Genomic DNA, 26548 nt, shown 5'->3' with positions numbered 1-26548 from the left:
GAGCTAAGTAAGAATAAACTCTGGGGGCTTACCCATAGTGCCTTTCAGAGGTCCAAACTTGAGTTGTACAACTCACAATGATAGCCACCTTTCTAACCACTTCCTAATGTGGTATGCCTTCAAAAGTGCATGGAATTAAAGCAGATCATTGATTTTTTTTTATTCCTTATTGCGATATGTAAAAATGATAAATAAAAATTATGATTTGCATTTTTAAAAACTTGGATTGTGGAAAAAGCGAAGTAGTGGGCTTCTGAGGGAAAACCAATCAGAATAGAACTTCCATTGGGGTGCTGAGAAATAAAATAGAACAAAGTAATGAAATGCATTGGTGCTTTAATAAATTTTAAAAAATGAGTCCTTGATTATTTTTTGGAGGTCTTCTTGCTTCTACCTCCCAAAGGACAGCAAAGGCCTCAAGACGTCTTGGAACAGAGTTTTTGGGGAGTGGGCGTGAGGCATTGGCGAGTTATGATGTATTCGTTAGCATCTTCCTACCCTTCCTTATCTCTCTTGAGTATGTCCTATTCCTTGACATCATTTGGGAGGTTTGACATCAATCCAATTTTAAAATGTGACATTGAGAAAAGGAGCTGCCCACCTCTGCCTCCAATTCAAAGAACATCCTTAGGGTAGCCGCCGGTGGGAGAGAATTTAAGTCCTAGCTATCTAATGTCCATTGCATCCCACCCTGTTCCTCAGAACCCCTTTTCGACTGAGCTTGATTCTGACCTCTCATGCATGGGTAGATCTCTTCCTCTCAGCTAAGAACTCTCATGTGTGTTTTACTGACAGTAAGGAGTTTTAGTCAAATCATAACACAGGAATGGGTGTGTGATGTGTGTGGGAACACACACGTGTGATTTTAAGGACTTCAGTATGAACTAGCTTGTTTTGATTCTCCTACTAATTTGTCAGCTTCTTGAAAACAGGAAGGTTTCTTTTAATCTATATATGCATCATACTACCTAGCTTGGTACTTTACATATTGAAAATGATGAATATTGTGGAATGGATTTTACTTCTGTAAATACCTCGTTTCTGGAGTCAGATAGCCTGGTTGGATTTCCGGCTGCACCACTTGGCAGTACTGTGACCTTAGGTAAGTCACTAAACCTCCCTGTGTCTGGGTTTTCTCCGCTTGAAAACTGGGATAATAATACCACCTACCTCATACACTGTTGCAGGCATTAACTGAATTAATACGTGTAAAGTGGAACCATGTTTAACATGCGATAAGAGCTCAATAAATGGAAACCGTTTTATTATTATTATTAGCACTTTACAGTTTACAGAGAGCTCTTCCATGTACCAACTCATTTAATTCTCACAAGAATCCTGTGAAATGTGAAGGACATATATCTACTCCATTTTGCAGTTAGAAGGATTAGATCTTACAACTGATCAGAGGCAGTATTATGGGGTGGGGACAGGCACACACACACAAATCTAACCTCCAAAACCAGCAGTCTTGTTACTGCCTTGTCTCAACCATCATGTACTCTCTATCGTCCTAGAGACAATTTAAAAACACTCGAATATCCAAACATATTGTTACAGGGGAGAACCACAGAGAGGTCAGAGCATCGGCTTCTGAGATCACACCGGAGCCCAGGCTGATTCAACTCTTAGCATGGTCTTGCGTCTAACTGAGGAAGAACAGTGAATAGAGTGGAATTACTCAGGATGTGGCTCATATCCCTGCAGATGGGCAGATATGATGGTGGTTTCCACAGATATGACAGTGGACCTATCTCAGAAATGATGGAAACCATGCTGGTCCTTAAAGGAATCTCACTCATTCCTGGGGCTCACTGGGCAGAAAAAGGGCCAATAACTACACGGAAGTTTTGGTGCCTGAGGTCATGTTGCCAATGTTTTCTCTTACTGTCTCAGTCATATCTTCCTTTATGTGCCTGATGCTTGATGCTTGATTTGGGGCTTTGCATATAGCAGGTGTTGATCAAATAATGGCTGAACAAATAAATTAATAGCTGACATCTACATGAGTACCAAAATAATACAAAAAATGTTAAATTAGAAATCCATTTCACATTTTAAATAATCCTTGGCAAGAGATTTATTTGGAGGAAGAATTAGGCATTATCACTAAAACAAGCCTTTGGAATTATCAACGGATTTAATGGATGCCTTCCATCTTGCTCTATCATTATATTAATATAAAAATTACCTATTCAGCTTTTTAAAATAAAAATATTTACCCAGCTTAATTTTGCAAGTTGTACCACTCCCAGTAATCCCAGTCCTCTTTATCCTACCTTATGTTTCTTTTTTTCTTGTAGCACTTTCTACCTCCTACTACAAAATACAATTTATTTATTATGTTCATTATTGATTATTTGATTGCCCACCACTGGAACTCTACCCACTTGAGGACTAGAATCTTTGCCGGCTTTTTCACTAATTTACTTCAGGATTATAGAAGAGTTCCTGAATGTATTAATGCTCAACAAATATATTTCGAACATTTAATGCCTCCTTTCTATGTGCATAACAATGTGATATTGTATATAGGAATAATACACAATATTATTGAATATTAATGAAAGGCAATTTCAATAAATATATATGCATATTACATATTAATTGATTCAAAGGGTTATATATTTATACGCGTAAATATATGAAATTAAAAATCAAATATTTAAATGTGTACATATATATTTAAAAAATGACTATGCTCATTTCAACCAATTCTGACCTGATTGAAGTGTGTCTTTGCTCCCCTGTGCTCCCCAGCCTTGTGAATGACATGCTCTGGATGTGCAGCTCAGCTCACCCAACCTGCTTCAGGCAGCTCTCTCCCTCCTTCCCACGTTCTAGATGGCAGCTCACAAACTAGGAGTCTGAAGGCAGCATCTGGCCTGCACATGTTTATTGTTGGGCTTGCTGGGAGTTTGCAAATTCTTTAAGTCAATTGCCAACATTTAAAAATCTGGAGAATTCTCATAAATATCCAGATTTCCGCCTTCTTTTGCAAAGCCTCAGAATATCTGTCGACACTGGCCTTGGTAGGCTGAATCTGAACAGCAGCTGGCTGTCAGATGAAGCGTGTGTCCTTCTGGTTACCAGCATCCCCACTGGGCCCGTCTCATCCACTCACCTCCCTGCCTGGCCCTGGAGGGACTGGATTTGCAGCCCTGTTTTAGGTTTGCCTCCTGTTCCATATCCTGTGATAGGAATTTCATATTGCTGCAAGCTGCTGGAAAGGTGGGAATAGATAATTGTGCTCAATTCACACTGATTTTTAGCTACTCACTTTTTTTTTTTTTTTTTTTTTTTTTTTTTTACATCTAGGGTCCAACATGTATATAAATAAAAACTTGATAATTAAGAAAATGGGCATATATGCTTTTAACGAATACTTAGCTCTGACTGACCAGTGACTAAAGTTTATTTCTCATCTAACCATATGTCTGCTGAATTTCTTCTTCGACCACAATTATTATGTATAACAGCAAAAAACCCAAGAAGTTTAGGGCTCAATTTCTTTCTCACTTTGGACCCAAGTCTCCATTCTGGCCTATGAAAGGTGTTTTGTCTTTAACTTGTTAGATAATTTCCTTCCAACTGGGAGCTGACAGCTGGGATTGAGACAGGTTTGCAATTTCCTCACTGTCCCTCAATACAATGTGCTCATTAGCTGAACAATCTCAAAAAAAAGTGTTATTTCTTTTTGAGGAAAAACATGACGTTAAGGGATAATGGCTCAGTATGCCACAAAATATCTTCCTCATGATTTTCCTTTTTTGAAAGATAAGCCTTCCACTTGAGCTTGTCCAAGTTTGTTTATTAGGTAAGTGCACCTTTTTGCTTTTAAAATAATCCCTCAGATATGCCACTTTGGGCCAAATTGCGCCACAGGCTTTCCCACTCTATTATCACAGAAGGGCTGTTGTCTAATATATGAAGGCAGAAAGAGCCCAGTACACTGTTCAAGATCCAAATGAAAATGCATCAGAAGAAAGCAGACATTTTAATGTTAGTGGATGAAAGGGTACCACGCATCCTGATGTGAAAGAAAAACATGATGTGAATAAATATCCTTGGTTATTTCTCCACTTTCCTTTTTACTTCATGCTGTTTCTGCTGACAGGAAGAAAAGGCTATAATGTAAGAGCTAATTTGTGTCAGGTGCTTCTGAGCCATCCATAAGAAAGTGTGGGTGTAAATGTTAATTTTTGTTGCTTTGAAACAACATTGCTAAGCAATTAATTAAAATGTTATAACTGAGACCTTGACTGCAGGTTAAATAAACCAGTGCTTAGTAAAAGACAGTCAGTTTTAAGTCAAACAGGAAAGTAAATGGCTCAAAAACATTTTACAGAAAATAAAAAACCTGTAAATATTCAGTGAGTCAGATGCTGGGATGTCTGCAGTGGACTGGTGGCAAGAGATGGACTACTAGGTCTTGGGTGCACCAGAATTAAGGTAACCATCCTAGGGTTGATTCCTGATGAAAGTGGCCCAAATCCAGTGTTAAAGATGCCTGGCGATTTCAGCTCCCCAGGGAAATCTGATCTGCTGTGTGGGTCGTTGCAGTTGAAATCTCCAGGAAATGTTCATGGGCGAATGGTCACAGCAACCAGGGCTTCAGAACATAGATTCAGAGACCCAGGAAGAAGGGGACCACTGGCAAGAGCCAGCTGAGTGTTAGGTCCCAGATGAGGAGTTTGGGTGGAACAGGGTTCCACTCTTGGGTGGGGAGCAAAAGTACAAATCAGGGAACTCAGGCAACCCCGCTTCCCAGTCCTGCAAATTACACAAACTCAACATGGGCCGGCAAGACTGTAGCTCCAGAGACTCATAGGAGTCCAGGGCTCATCTTGGCCACCACAGAACCAAAATAGTAAGATGAGTTCCTGTCTGTACCAGCTGGTAGGAGCTATGTCTACTGCTATGTTACCAGTGTTGGCCTCAGAGGAGTCAGGAAAAGATTGGGGCAGGACTGAGAAGCCAGGAACTTAACAAGTACCGGTATTGTCAAGGACTACTGAAAATACACACACACACACACACACACACACACACACACACATCTGGAAGGATATATTCCAAAATGTTAACAGTGATTATCATTAGGTGGCAGAATTTCGAATGGATTCTTTGTTGCTTTTTTAAAACTTATTTTTATATCCCCTTAATTTTTTACCATGAAAATAAAACTATGAAAACTTTTGTAATATGAAAAAAGTTTCTTAAATTATGTTTCACTTTAATTGAATTTATACTTGAAGCAAGTCTAAAGGTGGGCCACTTGAAAACAAAACACAAAACCCAAAAAAGGAATGGAGGTTTTTTCTACAAATAGTCCTAATTATAATCTAATCTTATTCATGCACCATTTTCAAACCTCTCTTTTTTTGTAGCTACAGGGTGGAGTTGGGATAAAAAGATAAAAGAAGAGAGACAGAGGATAAAAAATCATTTTTTCAAAGTTCTTCTGGAGAGGCCTTGAAATATTAGGTAATAAAAGGAAAGCTGCCAAAATAAGTATCAGAGTACTCGTACTTGGACTAAGAACAAAACCTTATCAGTTAGTGTTTTAGTTTCCATTTCCAAGAATATGTATAATCTTATTCCCTTTATTCACATATTTATTCTTAGCTATTTAATATGGAAATGAGTATCTTTATAACATCTTAGTGATTTTACTATCTAGCCTTCAGGAAATACCAGGCTATGTTTATTCACTGATTTATAATCTGAAAGAGGCAGAGAGATGCAAAAGCTACATTCCCTAGGGTCATCAGCCCATTTCCTTCTATTCTTGCTCTTGCTAGAATTTCAGTGTTCAGTTATAGAAGTGGCAACAATTACTCATAATTGTGCTTCTCATATGCAATGAGTGATTTCAGATGTTGTTTGCACAGCTCAGGATCTCAGTATCAGCTCACTGTCAAGGTTGCTTATCACAGTTTGTGTCATTCAGTTTATGTGAAGAGACTAGAGACTGGGTAATGGATGGTTAGCTTTCTCAAAGAGAGAAAAATCTGCCTTTTAAGTGTAACTGTAGGTAAATTGTTTAATCTCTTGGCATCAATGCCCTATTGGATTTAATGATCTCTATAAAATACCCTCTACTTTTAAAAATATATATTGACTTTAATGTGACAATGCTGCAATTATCTAGGGGCGGAAGTGGGATGTCTTTTCAGAAGTAAGTAGTTCAATTTGTATATGGTGTTGGAAGGAAATATCAGAACCAAGAAAAGGTGTGATTGGTAGAGGTATTAGATGTCAGTTGAAGATATTTATCTAACTACCATCCGTTGCTGCATGCCATATGCCCACTGGCCCCCACCCCACCCCCCACCCCCAGCCCTTGCATTTTCCATACTAATACTAATAAGAAAAGTGGAAGCAAAGAGTGGATGATTCAGGGAGGGGATTCTGTTCAAAAACTTGCATGCCCCTTTCTAACTCCAGACTGGCTGCTTATGAGTTCCTGGTCCTTTCTTCTCTCTTTCAGACCTTAGAGATTGCCTTTTCCTCTTTATGGATTTGACAAACATAAAATATATTTCAGCCACCTACCAGGAAGACAAAAATTTACTTCTGACTGAAAGGATGCTTGTTAGGTTACAGATATTACACCTGCTGGGTGAAGCTCAAGACACTACCTATTCTATCACCACTACACAGCCACTGTAGAGCTGGAGGCTGATTTCCAGAGAACCACTAAGAAAGGCAAATTATGCTTGCTGTGGCACTGGCATCCATGTTCATAGTGTCTGACCCAGAAGACTTCAATCGGTTTCTCTTTTTGGACCAGTTTCATTACTGTAGAACTAAAGGGCTGCCTGCAAAAAGGCTGCTGATCGACTAGTTTATTGACTATTTCTAGCACATGATACAATTACTCCTGTAATCACTTGTGAGCAAGGAGTAGGTAGAGAAATCTGGAATTAGCTAGACTTTAGGGGTCAGGAGAAGTCTGAGATTGGCCTCTGCCACTGAAATTCTGATAACACACATTTAATAAATTTAGGGTGGAGCTTGGCCATTTGTCTTATTAAAAAAATTAGAGAATGTCAAGAAATGAATAAAATTGAAGGAAAAAGTGAAACAGAAGGTGAGATCATACAAACAGGTTATCATGACCCTGGCACCCTTTGATCAGTTATTCCTTAAGGAGAGTCAAATCTTTGTCTAAAGTCTATGGGATTTCTAATCCTTCTAAAGGGTCAACTTTTGAGATATATATATTTTTAAAGGATGTTCAGAATTATAATGCTTTGTAAAAAATATTTTGAGGCTATGGAAAGAAGCTAGCTGGTCATGACTGTAAAGAGTAACAGATATACAAATTAGCATTTTCTACATGAAGACAGCTAGATCAAATCTGTTTCTTTCTGAACAGGATCAGGGGATGACAAGAATAATATGAATGAAAATATTGACAATTGTGCTGGTGCAAATCTGTCAAATGAGGAACAATTCAGAATCATTTTTAGGTAATCTTGTGGGGGATGTGAGGACAGGAGTTTTTCCTTTGACTTACTCTCCCCTAAGACCCACAGACCTTAGGCCACATTCAGGCTAATACTTTATCTAAGCCAGACGCCTTTCCTAGCTACTTTTTCTGTCATAACTGATATCACAGCCCCCACAGTTGATACAGATATTCTCATCTTAAAATATCGAGCTCCTTTATGTCTCTACATTTTTGCCCATGTTATTCCCTCTGCTTAGATGTTCTCTCATCCCTTACTTTGTCCTCCTTACTAACTCTTATATACCTTTCAAAGCTTGGCCCTAAATTTTATTTATCTGCTCAGTCTTTCCTGACCTCTTTTTTTATTGTGGTAAAAAAAAAAAAACACATATGTTGAATTTAGTATCTTAATAATTTTTATTGTACATTTCAGTAGTGTTAAGTATATTCACACAGCTCTCAACAGATAGCTAGAAATTTTTCATCTTGTAAAACAAACTCTATACCCACTAATCACTAATTCTCCCTTCTTCTTCTCCCCAGCCCTTGGTAACCACCTTTCTACTTTATATTCCTATGATTTTGATTACTTATTATAGAAATAAAAACAAACACACATAAAAATTACTGTACTGTGCACTAATTTCAATATGATATGTTATAGATTTACAAGAGCTATAGAAAGTTTTAAGGGGACTGTTATAATCTAAGAAGAAATATTCTGAACAACAGACAAGTAAAATTTGACAACGTATGAAATGAAAACATTTCTTGAAAATACAATTTTTAAACATGTGAAGAAATAAAAATATGAATAGTTCAATATTTGTTAAAATAAATTGAATTTATTATTAAAAACCTTCTCATGAATAAAATGTCCAGATGGTTTCCCTGGTCAAGTCTATTAAAAATTTACAAAATAAATATTACCATATTACCAACTTTATATAAAATCTTTCAGAAAATAGAGAGGAAGAGAATACTTTCTATATCATTTATAAGGCCAACATTATCCTGATACCAAAAGCAGACAAAAACTTTGAGAACAAATAAATTTATAGTTTGATATCTCTCATAAAAATAGACAAAGAAATGTTTAACAAAATATCAACAAACAGAAACCAGCAGTATCTGATATATGAGAATATATCATGATCAAGTTTTTCCAAGGAATGCGAGGGTTTAAGATTTTAAAGTCAATGTAGTTCATCATATTGAGAAAGTACAGGAGAAAAATCATTTCAAAAAATAAAGAATAAACATTTGGCAATATTAAACATCCATTCATGATTAAAAGCTCTCAGTAAATTAAGAATAAAAAATTTTTCTCATTCTGATAAAGAATACTTACTAAAAGAAAACAGCTGACATCACATTCGGTGGCGAAGCTGATCGTTTTCCCCCTAAGAATGGGAACGAGGCATAAATGTTTGCTCTTACCATTTCGTTCATACTCGAGTAACTACCTAGTGCAAAAAGACATGAAAAGGGAAACAAAAGTCACAAAGATTGGATAAGAAGTAGTTAAATTGTTTTATTCACAGGAGAAATCACGTTTACATAGAAAATTTTAAGGAGTCTACAAAAAAACAACTACTAGAACTAAGTGAATTTAGAAAGGTTTCCGTATATAAAATCAATACTAAAGAAACAATTTTATTTCTATATGTTAGTAGCAAACAATAAAAAAAATAATAAAAAATAGAACAAAAAATAAAACAAAATTCTCAGGAGTGCACTTAACCAACCATGTGCAACACTTCAACACTTAAAATTATAATACACTGTTAAAAAAATAAGGAAATCTAAATAAATGGATATATAATATTCATGAATTGAAAATTCAATATTATTAAGATATAAATTTCCCCAAATTTAAGTATAGATTTATATAATATCAATCAAAATACCAAAAGGGTTTTTTTTTTAATACGGAAAATGAGAAACTGATTCTAAACTTATATAGGAAAGCAAAGGACCTAGAATAGTCCAAAACAATCTTATAAAAGAAGAGCAAAGTTAGAGGCATCATTTGACCCAATTTCAAGTACTAATAGGCTGCAGTACTCAAAACAGCTTGGTATTGGTATAAAAATAGGTAGATAGATAAAGAGATCAATAGAATAGAATAGAGAATTCAAAAAGAGAAGCATACATACATGGTCATTTGATTTTTCCCAAAGGCACCACGGCTATTTAAAGAGGAAAGGAAAATCTTTTGAACAAATGGTGCTAGAATAAATGTATAATTTTATGAAAAAAAGTATATCACTCTACCTCATCCTATAGTGAAAAATAAATTTGATATGGATCATAGACTTACACTAAAAAGTTAAAACTAAAATAGCTTTTAAAAACATAAGAGAATATCTTCACAAAATTGGGGTAGTTGTGGATTTTTAAAGTAGGACAGAAAAAGCATTAATCATAAAGAAAATAATAAAAATTCGAACTTGATCAAAATCGAAAACTTCTGATTACTAAAAGATTTCAGTAAGAAAATGAAAAGGCAATCCACAGACTTGAAAAAGATATTTTCAATATTTATATTCAAGAAATATTTAAATATAAGGAAGTCTTACAAATCAAACATAAAAAGTCAAACAACCCATTAAAAATGGATAAAACTTGAATTCACACTTCATAAAATAAGATATCAAATGACCACAGAGGAATAGGTGCTCAACATTGTTTGTCTTTGGGAAAATGCATTTTAAAACTACAGTGAGATACCATAGATAACATTCCATACCAACTAGATAGGCCAAAATTTAAAAAACTGACAGCACTAAATGTTGGCCATGGTATGACGAATCGAAAACTATCACACATTCCAATAGGACTATAAAATGGTTCAACTACTTCAGAAAACTGGCAATTTTTTATAAAGTTAAACATAAGTACACCTATCCTATGAGCCAGCATTTCCAATCTTAGGTATTTACCAAAGAAACATGAAAACGTATATTCACAAAAAGACTGAACAGCATATCCAGAGTATCTTTATTCATAATAGTCGAATATCCCAAATGTCCTTTAATAAGAAAATGAATAAACAAATTGTGATATGTTTATGCAATGGGATATTAACAGCAGTAAGTAGGAATGAATACTGTTGGTGAAGATGTGGAGAAATTAGAACCTTTGCACATTGCTGGATGATATAAAATGGTGCAGCCTCTGTGGAAAGCAGTTTGGTGATTCACCAAAAAGTTAAACATAGATTTACCATTATAATTCTAACTCTAGGTATATACCCCAAAGAAGTGAAAACAGGTACTCAAAAAAATGCTTGTACGCAAATGTTCATAGCAGCACTATTCACAATAGCCAAACGATGGGAGCAAGTGTCTATCAACCAATAAGTAGATAAAATATGGCATCAACATAGAATGGAATATTAGTCAGTCATAAAGGAATGAAGTTCTAATTTATACTGTAATACAGATGAAACTGGAAAACATTATGCTAAGGGAAATATGGCAGACACAAAAGGTCACATATGATATGATTCCATTTGTGCAAAATGTTCAGATTAAGTAAATCCATAGAGACAGAATGCAGACTGGTGTTTGTCAGGGCTGGAAGAAGGGGAGAACAGGGAATGACTGTTTAATGACACAAATTTTTCTTTTGGGATGATGAAATTTCTTTTGGAACTGTACAGAGGCAGGTTGGTGGTTGTACAACAATGTGAATGCAATAAATGCCACTGAATTATGCAATAAAAATTAAAAGGAATGAATGGCTTTTATATGTACCTTTGAAGATGGATCTCAAAAACATTATTTTGAGCAAAAGCAATCAGATAGATACAAAAGTACATACCATATGATTTAAATCAAAACTTGGGACTGCTTATGGGATATGGAGATTGACTGGACGAGGGCATAAGAAAATATCCAAGGTGATAAGTATTCTGTATCTTGACTGGGGTTTCAATAATAGGGATGTATGTATATGTTTGTGAAAACTCGCTGAAGTATGCAATCGAGTCCTGTGCATTTAAATGACTATAATTTTATCTCAATTAAACAAAATTAGAGAAAAAAATGAAAATAAAGGCCAAAATCCTATAAAAATATAGGCGAAAACATGAACAGACAATTCACAAAAGAGACATTTCATCATTTATAAGAGAGCTGTAAATTGAAACATTACTGAGCTATTTTTCATCTATCAGACTGGCAAATATTTAAAAGCTTGATATACTTTGTCAGTAAGTGTGTAGGAAAATAATCAGTCTTATACATTGTTACGGTGAGAAATTTGGCAACCCAACAAAACTGTATATGCATTTACCCTTTAATCTAGTACTCTCACTTCTAGGAATGTATCAATCTTAATCAGTTCAGGCTAATTGTAGAAAAATACCACAGATTGGGTGCTTTATGAACAATAGAAAGTTATTTTTCACGGTTCTGGAGACTGGAAGTCTGAGGTCGGGGTGTAGCATGATCTGCTGAGGGCAGACTTGCACTTCCCACACGGAAGCGGCTATAGGGATCTTTTATAAGAGCACTAATCCCATTCATGAGGGCTCCACCCTCACAACTTTATCACCTCTCAAAGGCCCCAGGTCTAAACCATTTGGTGATAGGATTCCAACATGTGAATTTGGGAGAAAAATAAACATTCAGACCATAGCAGTACTCATGAGACACACCTCCAATCATATAAAAATATATACACAATAGGTTATTCATTACAGCGTTACTTGCAGTTGCAAAATATTAGAAATGACCTAAATGCCCAAACATAGAGAGGTTGCTAAATAAACTATTGTACATATACATAATTGAATAGTGGGCAGCTTTTAAAAAAATAATGACAAAGACTTCTGTGATACAGAGTGATTTATGAGATACACTGTTGCTTAAAAAAAAGTACAAAATAGACTTCTGCTTTCAGGTTCTGCATGCAAAGAATTGGGACTCTGTCCTAACAACAAGTAAAAAGCTGAACAGACTGAAAAAAAGAACTCTTTTTGGATCCATAAGAAAGGTGAGGACACAGGGCAAATTGCTGTCCCCAAGATTTTTGAGACAGGTGAACCCAGGTCATCGTAGCTTTACTAGAGCAGAGACTCATGAGCGATAACTATTCAGGAAATCAGAGCTGGAGTAGGAAAATCTGAACTATAATTGATGAATTGCTGGATGTCACTCAGTGTGGACAACTTTGAGAGTTAAAATTCAGTAAGACACTGTACATATGTACTTAAATATGTACATATATACACATAAGTATAAATACATACCCAGACTTAGAAACAATGGCACCACAGTTGCGATGAACAAAACTAGATTACAGGTCCTGGTTTCTAAATATCATCTTCCACTACAAGGAACCTTGGCTTTTTTGGTGTAATTGCTAACACTAGGGCTGGTGCAGGAAGAGTTCAAGATGAATCTGGAACATCTCGTGGTAAGTGAATGTAAGAAAGTCAGAATAAAGTGACGGGGTCATGTCACAAAAGACACATGAACCAGTTTGAGCCAATCAGGATAATTTGATTATCGGTGTATTATAACCCATTGAATAAATTAAGAATTCTTCAGTTCATACTAACAAATAGCTAATTAAATAAACATGGAAGATGGGGAAGCTCTTGATGAGAATGGAATGCTGACTATTGAATAGAGAGAGAATAGTGTGGTTCATTCAGTCTCAAATTGCAGGGGCATCCAAGGATTATAGTTGCATGTTTGTCTGAGGATTATAAAAATTGTTCTCTTGGAACCAATCACAAACTTCAATATCTTTATACCAACACTCCAGCATGCTCTCTGCTCTAACCACAAAACAAGGACACTCATTTTCACCTAGATCTTGATTCTCATTTAAACCAGATGAGTGCCTCAGACTATACTGGTACCGAACACTGATTAAACCTTGGAATCACCTTGAGAGCTTGCACATGTTACAGTTCCTGGGCTGCACCCTCAGAGATCCTGATTTAATTGGTCTGGGGTGGGATACAGGAGCCAGCATTTAAAAAAAAGCTTTCCAAATGGTTCTTTTGTGTAGCCAGGTTGAGAACTACAGAAATCAAAAACAGTAAATATTTTAGGAGAGGAAAGAAAGTACAAGAATTCATTAATATTCAAGATCTTACCTTGCAACTAAAATATTAAAGTCTATCCTATCTGGATACTTAGTTCCAACCAGTTTCCTATGTGACTACATCTGCTATGAGGTTTGATCTTTATCCTGGTGAATCACACAAAATTTTGTTTTGGGAGGATTAAATGCCTTTAGGATTAGGTGCTCCTTAAAGCATTTTGTGGTGTTCTCACCTACTCTCCCTTGGTGAGGTCAGTAATTAAGAATACCACAAGGAGATTTCTAGGTCATCCTTGTCTTTACTGGCAATGGCATGGCTACTGAAAAAAAAAAATAACTGTGTGAGTGAGGAAAGGAAGGAAAAAGACAGTGACTAAATTACATCGCCACCCTACCATTTGTATACATATTAGTTTGGCTTGTGTATTTCTTTCACTTTTTTTTTTTTTTTTTTTTTTTACCTAGAGCACTAAAGAGGCAGGGAAGCATCAGAGAGTGTTTTTAATGAGACAACTTTGATGATGTGATTTGTTTTTTTTTTTAATTATTTGGTCAATAGGGACTCACTATAGCTAGTAAGGAATGATATAGCAAGTAAAACATTGATGTCACAGGTAACAGAAAAACAAATTTATAGATTTTCAAACCCAGTGTCTTTTCTTTTTTTAAAAAAATTATTTATTTATTTTAATTGGTTTCAAGTATACAGTACATTGGTTAGACATTTATGTCATTTATAAAATGATCCCCCTAATTGCTCCTTCTCTCCTCTAGTTTTCCGCCTATCCAATATAATAATGCTACTGTATTCCCTATGCCGTGCTTCCCATCCCTGTGACCATCTATCAACTACTAATTTGTATCTCTTTAACCCTTCATCCCATTATCCCAGCCCATCAACACCCCTCCCCTCTGTCTGTCACCAAATTGTCCACTATATTTGTGAGTCTGTTTTTGATTAGTTGGTTCTTTCTGTTCCTTAGATTCCACATATAAGTGAAATCATATGGTATTTATCTTTCCCTGTCTGACTTATTTCACTCAGCATAATAACGATGAGGTTCATCCATGTCATTGCAAATGATAGGATTTCATTTTTTTTCATGACTAATATTCCATTGTATATGTGAACTATAACTTCTTTATCCAATTGTCTGTTGATGGGCATTTAGGTTGTCTCCATATCTTGGCTATTGTAAATTGTGCTGCCATGAATATTGGGGTATATAGATCTTTATGAGTTATTGTTTTGGATAGATACCCAAAAGTGCAATTGGTGGGTCAAAAGGTATATCCATTTTTAATTTTTTGAGAAACCTCCAGACTGTTTTCCATAGTGACTGTACCAATTTGCAATCCCACCAAAAATGTATGAGGGTTCCCTTTTTTCCATATCCTCGCCAATACTCGTTCTTTGATTTATTGATGACAGCCATTTTCACAGGTGTGAGGTGATATCTCATTGTTGTTTTAATTTGCATTTCTCTGATGATTAGTGACCTTGAGCATCTTTTCATGTGTTTATTAGCCATCTGTATTTCCTTTTTGGAGAAGTGTCTGTTCAGGTCTTCTGCCAATTTTTAAATTGGATTGTTTGTTTTTTGTTGTTGAGGTGTATGAGTTCTTTATATATTTTGGATATTAACCTCTTATCGGATGTATCATTAGCGATTATCTTCTCTCTATCAGTCTGTTGTCTTTTTGTTTTGTTGATGGTTTTCTTTGCTGTACAAAAACTTTTTAGTTCGATGTAGTCCCATTCGTTTATTTTTTCTTTTGTTTCCCTTGCCCAGGAAGATCTATCTAAAAAGAAATTACTGTTAGTAATCTCAGAGAGTTTATTGCCTATGTTCTCTTCTAGAAGTTTTATGGTTTCTGGTCTTACACTTAAGTCTTCAATCCATTTTGAGTTTATTCTTGTTTATGGTATAATAAGATGATCAAGTTTTTTTTTGTTTGTTTGTTTTGTTTGCATATACCTGTTCAGTTTTCCCAGCACCATTTGTTGAAGAGACTGTCTTTACCCCATTGTGTGTTCTTGCCTCCTTTGTCTTAGATTAAATGACCACCCACAGGTGTGGGTCCAGCCCAATGTGTGACTTTGCCCCTCCTATCAGCTTCGATGTGGCTCCTTTATATTATCAGACATACATGTTATGAACAGCTGGACTTGAGGTGATCTCCACACTGATTATTTTATGATTTGGTTGTAATTTCAATGTGTATCTGGGAGGAGGTGAATACTACTTCTACCTAGTCTGCCATCTTCCTCTCATTGAAAACCCAGTGTCTTTTCAATCTACATACGATCAAATTAAAAACCCTATGAACTGTCACCAGGAAACTTGCTGTGAACTACCACCCCCAAATCTAGAACAAATTCTGCTTTTAGTGCTTGTTGCTACTTCATATGCATATGTCTTGTCTTTCTAACGAAACTTTAAGCTTTGTTAAACTTAATGACTTAAAGAAAGGAAAGTTTTATACTTCTGAATCTTCCCCAGCATCTACCATAACATTGCACATATTCTAGTGAAAGATTTTAGTTAAAGATGAACTAACCTTGAGTTACAGAGATTTTTACACAATAAATTATTCTGGTTTGAATGGAGTATATTCTTTTGGGATCTTGACTAACACAAAATGATATCATATTTTATGTGTGAAAAGGGACACAGTCGCTTAAAAAATACTATGACCTTTTCTTAAGTGAAACCAAGAATCCTTTTGTAAAGTGGAGAATCACCTTTTAATTTATCATTTATGTAACATCTATAATTTTTTTTTACCATTTTTTAAAACCATGACCTGTCTACAGAAAACTAAGGAAAAATGAAAAATAGCAAAACCAAGGAAAAAGATGATGTTTTACAAACAGTTTTCTTCTAAAGCCATCTGAATATAGTCCAGACATGTCTGGGTTTGGTGGTGCAACTTATGGGTTGTTCAGTCCTCAGTTTCCCTCCCTCACTTCGGTCTCAGCCTAGAGCCTTTCTTCCCTGATCTCTCTTTCCCCCTACCCTACCCGGACAGGACTGCAACTTGAGCTATGAAAGGATATTGTGGAGATCAAACATGGGAGCCCCTTTTGGTCCAAATGAGTCATTACAGTTTCCACCCTCAGACAATTAAAGTCAGCGGTGGTCTAGTTGCTCTTTGTTCTATGACCTTATAGGGCTTTACTTGACATGATTCTTTAAATGATGCAAGTCCTCTGAAATGTCTCCCCCAAGTCTTTCCTAATTCATTCAAAACCTCAGAAGAGATCCTGCTCGGTAACATTGAGTAAACATGTCTGCTTAACTAAGTATAACGCCTAAAATGTTAGAAAAATGGGCCCTGTAAATGACTCAGCAACTTATGAAAATAGATCACAAATAGTTCCAATGGTTATACGTGTCAGACAATTATCATGCCTTGCTTGTAAAACAGCTAAAGTCTGTATTAGGTCTCTGATCTGTAGGTGAGCTCACAGAGAACCATGTGTTAATTTTAATGCCATACCTACCTCCTTTGTAGCTTCCCAAACTTTTTTTTTTTTTTTTTTTTTACATACGAGGCTGCTGATTTAGCATTCTTTGTCCTTTGAAAACATCTTATTACTGGTATTACCCGCTGTTACTCCCATTTGTATAATGGGTGCTGGCCAAATAGACCAAGGCTACATGTGAAGCATGTAGTGACAGAGACTGACAGAGCCAGTAGCCAGTGACACAGCTTACCTCCGTTTGGGGGATAGGAAAGGGGCGAGGGAGAGACTTAGGCATCAAGTCTCCCACCCTGAGCATTTGCAATATAATCCAGGGACATGTTCACATTGAGATTTTCAGAGGCAAGGATATTGGGCAGTGTTGGTGGTGAGTTATCTAGATGTGTGTCTGCCTACCTTACCTCCATCAGAACGTGGTCTAGAATGCCATGAAAAGACAAATTCCTGGGAATAAGGAAGCCTGTTTCCATCTTTAGAATGCTCTAACAATTGGGAAATGTTCCTTTATATTTGGTATTTATACTTATTGTATTTAAACTTTCCTTTTGCATGTATGCTTGAAACTTTTGCTGAATTTGATAAACTTTAAGTACATTCTAGTCTGTGTTTTTTATAACTGCATCTAAATTTATCCAATAGAACTTCTATGGTGATGGAAAAACAAAATCTTGAGTAAGATTTGACAACTTGGGAAAGTAGAAGGAGTATGCACTTTATTGGTATTCATAAGAAGTATATTTTACCATATAACAAACTTTACTTATTTATGCCCCCCTCAATTTACAAATGATTTCACATCACACAGTTTATATCCCAAATAGGTTAAAATTAAATGATAAACTATAAATATACAACCAGGACCAAGGGGAAGGAAAATACAAATATGCCGCCCATATGGGGTAACACTTTTGCTGAATTGGGGCTTCAAGTCTGACTCTTGTAAAAAAGGCGAACATAACCAATGAAGAGTTCTCTTAATCATAGAGGAGAAAGTAAGAGTCTTCAGCAGAAGCAAAGCTCTGTTTAGCACTGAGATTAAAAGAGATTCACTTGATGACTCTATATCCCGAACACTGAGTCATATAATAAACAATGTCCTCAGCAGCAATTTTACTGTAAATGAGGAAATATATATTTTTATGGCTGTTTCGTAAAGCAATCTCTGATGAAAGCTAGCACATTGATGTTAGCACTTGGTAAAGTCAATTCTTAAAGGAGCAAGGCTTCCTCAAGTACTTAACTATATAATTTTTGGAGGTCCTATTTTATTCAAAATAGTATTTATGGCTTCTTAAACTAGTTTTACTTAATTTTTCTGATAATTCTTCGTGGTTCACTCATATTTGGTATAAGTGGCTGACAAGCATTTCCTCTGAAATTCAGTGATTAGGACTTTAATAACATAACGCTTATTGATTTTACTTGGTTATAAATAAGTGCATACCCATTGTATAAAGTGTATAAAACACAGAAAAATAAAAGAAGGAAAAAATCATGCCTACGCCCATTACGTAGAAATAACCACTGTTAACCTTTCTGTATATTTCCTTCCTCACATTTTGTAACACACACACACACACACACACACACACACACACAGTGCCTACCTCTTGCTATTTTAAGACCTACTACTATACTTTGGGAAAGACAAGATCTCTGCTGTCATGAAGATTATAGTCTAGTAGCAGGAAAGGATAAAACTAAAATAATTACATAGATTAGGGCATAATTACAAATTGCTGTAAGTGCCATAAAAAAAGACATAGTTCTAAATTTTCATATACAAAATAACAAAACTGAGTTGTACTGGGGTGACAGGGACACCTTCCTCAGAGAACTAAGATTATGTTCTGAGTGGGAATTAATGAGGTAATGAGAGGGAGAAGATAATTTGAAATAGAAGAAATATAAAAAAGCCCTGTGACAAGAGAAAAAAAAGTAGCTTTAAAGAAAGAAAAAGGAGCCTGGGAGCTGGACTGTGAGAATGAAGGACAGAAGGAGATAGAGGGATCTGGGAAAGTGGTTAGAAGTGAGACTGTAGAGTCAGCAGGCTGCTTTTCAGATTTGTATCTTTATCTTAAAAGCAGTTGCAGGACTTTAAGCAGGGGGCCTGGCAAGATTAGATTTAAGTTTTGAAAAGATTATTTTGACTGCAATGAGGATAACCCAAGTGGGTTTTAGGACAAAAGTCAGGAGATTATTGCAATAGTCTAAGTGAGCAATGATGACTGCTTAACCTGGTATGGTGACCAGGAAGTGGGGAGAGGTAGTTAGAGGGAAACGTCAAGGATGTCTCTGAGATTTCTGACTAACACAACGAATGGATAGGAGTGCTACATACCATCAGAAAATGCTATCTGGGGCCAATGTTTGTGGGATTTTTTGATTTCTGTATTGCATATGTTGGATTTGCAGAACCTTTGAGACAGCCAAGTGCTGACAGTTGATTAGTCAAGTTTAAAGCTCAAAGAAAGGTCTGAATGGGATGGGTGATATAAATTAGAGAATCATTGGCCTAGATATGAAACTATAGCATGGGAAATCGATTAACATGTGGCGTGTCATTCAAAAAAGACGGTACCAGTTTATAATGCATCAATAGCACAAGGGTGCCTATTTCCTCACACTTTTGACAACACTTTTTCCATATGACAGGTAAAAATAGTATATTCCTGTTACATTGGTCTGAAATTTTTAGTGAGACTGAGCATCTGCTTCAATGTTTATTAGCCATTAATTTTTTTTCTGCAATAGTCTATAAAGTATGAAAGTATTTTTTCCTGGAGAGAAAGTCTATATATTCATCAGTTCTGACCCTGAACCAGTTCACAATAATTAATTCGGAGTTGTTCTGAACAAGGGAGTTTAATTTTCCATGTGTCAGCTTGACAAATATTTAATCACTGCCATCACTGTCCCCTTAAGTCATCTTTGCACAGATTCCGTATCCTCGGTGCACTAAACCTTATGATCTCTGTCTTCTTAAATTGAGCCTAAATGTAGCAGCGATCATACTGCCTCAGCTTTGGGATCAGCAGTAAAAACTGAGACAGGTCTAGCATATTCCATGTTCCTCTCTTTTCCTTTTTATATGTCCAGAGTCTTCCTGCTCCTAACACTTTCGTCCTCATAAAACAAGGAAGATCTGGTGACATTACACTGTGAATGAAATTCATTCCCTCCAATCTATTAATTTCTACATATTAAGCCTGCCAATTTTTTTTTCTATTCAAAGAAAGCAATGTTAGTGTATGTGTCAAGTGAGGAGTTGGAGAACTGAAGGTACATTTTCCTGTAATAATCAACATTTCTGGCTGGCTCTTTCTGTTTGCTAAAAGGGAGGTGTGATTTAGGTCATTGAAAGATGTTCCTAGCACTGTCACTAGGGGGAGTGTGAGTCAAATTTTTCTCTTAGAATATGCTGGAAAGGGGTATTAGAATGCTGGGACATAGAAAATACTAAAAATGTCTCAAGGAATTTGTGAGGTTGTTCCCTGCCTCTTACACTGAGCCTGGGCCTAGATCAGCTGAAGCGTAGCCCTTGGTGAAGGATTCGCCAGCACCCAGGGCTGACAGTGGAAGCCAAGGAGGTTGAGGGAAGAGCAACATTCCCTACCCTTCCAGGGACAGGGAGAGATATAAGGTTGGTGGGATTCCTGCATACACTTTCTAAAGTAGGTGCATGCCGCTCTGATCTTGCTTTGATGGGAGCATATGTTGTTGTTTTTTTGCATTCCTTTTTGGCCATGTCATGTGGCAGCTAATAATGTTCAGTGAAGGAGATAGTTCAAAACATGAGCCCAGGCATCATAACGTCAGAGTAAAAAAAATTTTGTGAGTCCTACTTATAACCCACTACTCTAGAAACAATAGAAGGTAATTTAAAAAGAAAAAAAAAGAGAAAGAAATGAAAATATTGGAAATTTGCAATATTTTCATTTCCACCTTTGCTTTACTTCATCAACATTGTCCTCTTTATCCTATCATTTTTCATCCATGTCTGTATTTAAAAACAAGCTCAAGTCTGGTTCCGGGTCTAAAAGAGACTTTTCTGAATCTGAGATTGCTCTTTCACCCCTACCCAAAACCTTGCCCTATCATTCTTCTCCTGCACAAGCAAACTTCTTGAAAGTCGACTCATGCCTGGCACTTCCTAACCAATCCAACACCCAAGCATGCTTTGGGTTCTACTCACAACGCTCCGTGAAACTCTTTGGGCAAAGATTACAAAAGATGGCATCCCTGGGAAAGGATGGCTTCTCTCCCCACCTCCCAGCCACCCAGTTCCCTTCCATACCGACCACCACAGTAAGGATTTTTTTGTGTGTGTTACACATACTATACAATAAAATGTATTAACATGTCTTGCCCTTTAACACAAAGATACCATGACATATACACTGTTTTAAAAAATATACAATGTATTTTGGTAACCTTTCCATATAAGGAAGTTATTCTTTTTTGTTTTAGATGCAAGGTGTTCCATCATATCTAGCTAGAAAAATGTATTTAGCCATTTAATAGTTTTTGATATTTTGCTGTTACAATGCTGCAATGAATAAAATTGTACATGTGTCATACCATACTAGTGTGAGAGTAATTGCAGGAAAATTAGAATTACTGGGTCAAAGACGTATTTATGATTTTAATGTATGTTGTCAAATGTAGATAACCACCTGTTTCTCGACCCTATTCAGACTTTTTGCTTTTTGCTAATCTGATGGGTGAAAAGCAGTGCCTCTGCAGTATCTCTGAGCTCTCACTGATAGTCTTTTTTTATGATTAAGAGCCAAATGAGATTTTTAAAATATGAATAGAATCATTTAACACTTTCTTGATATTTCTTTTGGCTCCCCATCGCCTTTGTCACACAGCTCAAACTCCTGCCACTGCCTTTTCTCTCCCTCCAGCCTCTTTTGTCAATGTACCCCTTTCTCACACTCAGCACTAATCTTCTTTCTGTTCCTGAAACACCATGCTCTCTGTTGCCTTTTCTGCAATGTCTTTCACCCCAGGCCTCATGTGGTTAACAACTATTGTCCATCAGGATTCAGCTTCTCAGGGAAGTCCTCCATGCTCTCCACCTCCATACAGCCTTGCTCTACTAGGTTGTGATTTTTATATCTCCAGCATAATTCTTGACTGGATAATGGCCCTCAATAAATACTCATTGAATGACTGAAAGGCTGAATATTACTGCAATGAAATTGCCTTTGTAATTAAAATATCTGACTCTATATATATATATACATGGAGTCTCTGATTTCCGGATTCCAGTGGCCAAATGAAAAATTTCGGGTACACTTATCCTTATTCTATTGCTATCCATGAATTTTCTCTTTTTTTCTTCTGAATAGAAAAAAGCCAGAGAAATAAATGCCTCTTAGTCCATACAATTCAAAGTTGCTTTGTTTAGAGACGTGATGGTTCCAGAGAAGTATGCTCTTTGTGGTGGCTTTCATTAAAGAAAAAATCAAATTTGTGAGACACTAAATAAGCCTTTCTTTTAACGGGAATAGAAAACAGTTGGCTTGTTCATTGGTAGGAGTTGTTAATGCTGACCGGCTTGACCCGGACATCAGGACTTAGTACTTGATTCTCTTCAGTACAGACTTTTGTTTCTTTTTCTTTTCTTTTCAGCTAAAAGCAATAGCACTTCAAATATTTTAATAGATTTTTAAAAAACAAAGTATATAAAGTGAAAGGAAATGAATTAGTATATCATAAAGATAAATAGCAAAGTCTTTAAGAGAGAGCACAAATGAATCCTTCCTAAATTAGTCAATTAAAGTTAATTTGCTTTGATCACTACTTTATGGTTATTCTGTATTACACTCTAACAAAATATATGAATATTGTTTAAATATTTACTTTTCTTCAGAATAAATAAAAATTTTATTTAAAAAATGATCTAAAATACTATTTCTTCTTTCTTAACCCTCTCATAAGCTATATAACAAAGAATAGACAATGAAAAATAATTTGGCTTAAAGTAGACTAAGAATATTTTACAATAATCAATTACTTTTTAAAATAATTTTTTAATTTTTCAATTATGGTTGGCATACAATATTATATTAGTTTCAGGTATACAAGAGTGATCACACAGTTATATAACTTATAAAGTTATCGTCGTGATAAATCCAGTATTCATCTGACACCGTACATAGTTATTACAATATTGACTATATTCCTAATTCTATATTTTACATCCCTATGATGATTTAGTAACTACCAATTTGTACATCTTAACTTCTTCCACTTTTTCGCTCCTTCAACCCCCAAACCATTGGGCAACAGTTAAAATATTCTCTGTATCTATTTGTTTGTTTTGGTTTTGTTTATTTTGTTCTTTTGATTTAACATATAAGTGAAATCATATGGCAATTATCTTTTTCTGTCTAACTTACTGCAGTCAGCACAATACCCTCTAGTTCTATCCATCCATGTTGTTACAGATGGTAAGATTTCATTCTTTTTTATGGCTGAGTAATATTCCATTGTATATATGTACATCTTTATCTAATCACCCAGTGATGGACACCCAGGTTGCCTCCATACCTTGACTGTTGTAAATAATGCTCCAAAGAACATATGGATGCACATGTCCCTTCAAATAACTGTTTTTGTTTTTGTTTCATTTTCTGGATAAATACCCACAAGTAGATTACTGGGTCCTTCTTTGTCTCTATAGCCTTTGTTTTAAAGCCTTTTTTTTTTGTCTGATATAAGTATTGCTACCCTAGCTTTTTTTTTTCCCTCATCTTTATGACATATCTTTTTCCATCCCTTTACTTTTAGTCTGCATGTGTCTTTCTATCTGAAGTGAGCTTTGTAGGCAGCATCTGTAAGGCTCCTGTTTTCTTATCCATTCAGCCACCCTATGTCTTTTGATTAGAGCATTTGATCCATTTACATATAAAGATTATTCATAGATATTTGGTTATTGTCATTTTATTATTCATATTTTTTATCTTTTTTTCTCTTCCTTCTCCTTCTCCTCCCCCTTCTTCTCCTCCTTCTTCTTCATTTCTTTAACCTTTCCTGTAATACTGGCTTAGTGGTGATGAACTCCTTTAATTTTTCCTTGTCTGGGAAGCTCTTTATCTATCCTTCGATTCTAAATGACAACTTTGTTGGATAGAGTAATCTTGGTTGCAGGTCCTTACTTTTCATCACTTTGAATATTTTCTGCCTAATCCCTTCTGGCCTGCAAAGTTTCTGTTGAGAAATCAGCTGACATTCAATGGGAGCTACCTTGAAGGTAATTGCTTGTCTCTTGCTGCTTTTAAAATTCTTTGTCTTTAGCTTTTGGCATTTTAATTATGACATGTCTTGGTGTGAACCTCTTTGAATTCATCTTTTTGGAGACTCTCTGAACTTCCTGGGGTTGTATCTATTCCATTCACGAGGTTAGGGAAGTTTTCTGTCATTATTTCTTCAAATAGTTTCTCAATCCCTTGCTCTCTCTCTCTCCTCTTTCTGTTACCCCTATAATGTGGATGTTGGCACATTTGATGTTGTCCCAGAGGTCTCTTAAAGTTTCCTCATTTAAAAAGTTATTTTTTTCTTGTTGCTATTCTAATTGAGTGTTTTCTGCTACCTTATCTTCTAAATCACTGATTTGAGTCTGTTCCATTTGCACTACTGTTGATTCTCAATAATATATTCTTAATTTTAATGATTGTATTCTTCATTTCTGACTGGTTCTTTTTTCTGTTTTCATTTCCATTTCTATGATTTCTATCTCTTTGTTAAAGTTCTCACAGACTTTATCTACTCTTCACCTAAGTTCATTGAGCATCCTTGTAACCAGTGTTTTGTGAACCTTTGAGATATTTTAGGAAAGTCCACAGCATGAGCCAAGGTAGGTCATTTGTACGGAAAAGCCACTGTAAGTGGCTTTGGTGGGTCTACACATTAGGTGGGACGGGGTCTCAAGGAATCACCAAGGAAAGGCAAATGATATTAGCGAGATTGATGGAGATTCAGATGTAGTGCCTGCCTGCATCTGCATGCTGGGATGAGGGAGGGCTCAATGAGGAAACAATGGATTCAGCCAGCACTTCTCTATGGAAGAAAGCTACCCCTTCAGGCCTTGCCCTGAAGCTAGACAATGCAGTTCCTCCTATATGTCCCAAATGCCCCTCAAGCTGCTACCGCAGCACTGGAGCTCAAAGCAAGTAATTCCATCAGCAAGAAAATCTGTGTGTGTGCCCTTTAAGAGGAATATCTGGGACTTCAGCCACAATCTCCGGTGTTCACATCCAGAAGTTGTAGGGGATTCTCTCCCTAGCACTGAACCCTGGGCTGAGGAGCCTTTTGTGGGGCTGGGGTCCTTCACTCCTCTGGGGAACCTTCACAGGTGAGATATCCCTCCTAATTTTTAACTGCTATGTGGGATGTAGGACCAGCTCATTCTATATCTGCCCCTCCTATGAATCTCTAGGTGACTTCTTCTGTATATCTTTAGTTGTAGGACATATAACTATTCAGCTTGATTTCAGGTGATTCTCAATGATGGATATTCTGCAGTTTACTTGTGATTTTGATGTGGTTAAGAGAGGAAGCGAGCACAGTACTTACCTGCTCCATCATCTTGACCAGAAAACTGAACTTCTTTTCTGTTCCACTTTTGCTCCAAACAAAACTAACTTTTGCATCATACTTTAGGGAGTTGCTATTCTGATATAGAGAAGGCTACCATCGTAGGCCTCATCAAGCCTAGTTACTGAACCCAACTCAGTCAAAAATTAGTCATAGGACTGGAAAATTCTCTCATTGGCAAATCACAGGGTTCAGATGGGTTGGTTGCTAAGCTCCTCATTAGGTCTGACTTCTTTTAAGTATTTTTTAATTAGGGTTTACTAAACTATTTAACATCTTATAGGGGAAAAACCATTTTCTAAGAATTCAGTTTTTCATTCATTCATTTCCCAAATGGTTCCACATCTATCCTTGGGCAAATGATGTCACATTAAACAATAAAATCAAATTTTATCAGCTAATGGCAGTTATGTTTTTATGTAAGAACTCCATTCCCTTGAAAATCCCACCTATACACTTCTAAGACACGCTGAGAGGTTTTTCCTGTGAGTCTATGATTTATGTGAAACTTTTCAGGCCCCCACTGCTTTTCCAGGCACAAAGTGAGTGAGGTTCTCCAGTATTACTACTCCTGTCTCTAAATATCTGGGACTCCTTTTCCTCAGGTCCCTTTATCATACCTCAGGAGGCAAGATGCAGGGGCTGCCACTCAGAGCTGAGGTGACACAGTGGCCATCATCTCTCCTAGGCCTTCATAACTCAGTTCCTTTATAATCTTTGCAATCACTAATATCCTTACTCTTTTTGATGCTGAAGACTAATAGCTTCTCTAAGATGAGGTGATATGCTCTCTTAAAGCAAGCTAAGAAAAAGTTAAATTAAGCCTGCATTGGTTATAGAATTTAGTTAGTTAGTTAGTTTGTTTGTTTGTTTAATTGAACACCTTCTATGAGCTAGATTCTATTTCATACACTAGAATTAAGGCA

The 26548-nt window shown here is 36.2% G+C and overlaps 1 long non-coding RNA gene across 1 annotated transcript in view; it reads right to left on the bottom strand.

Annotated features, from left to right (window-relative positions):
- Positions 1–26548, bottom strand: part of LOC107513201 — a 363871-nt gene that overhangs the window by 106143 nt on the left and 231180 nt on the right. The window contains exon 5 of the long non-coding RNA XR_001597491.2: positions 8811–8925. This is a non-coding gene — a long non-coding RNA (uncharacterized LOC107513201). The remainder of the gene's footprint in view (positions 1–8810; positions 8926–26548) is intronic.

This window comes from Rousettus aegyptiacus, unplaced genomic scaffold (assembly GCF_014176215.1).
Source record: "Rousettus aegyptiacus isolate mRouAeg1 unplaced genomic scaffold, mRouAeg1.p scaffold_m13_p_1, whole genome shotgun sequence".
Taxonomy (NCBI): Eukaryota; Metazoa; Chordata; class Mammalia; order Chiroptera; family Pteropodidae; genus Rousettus; species Rousettus aegyptiacus.
The sequence above is the reverse complement of the archived record's forward strand: the minus strand, read 5'-3'. Positions and strand labels throughout refer to the sequence as shown.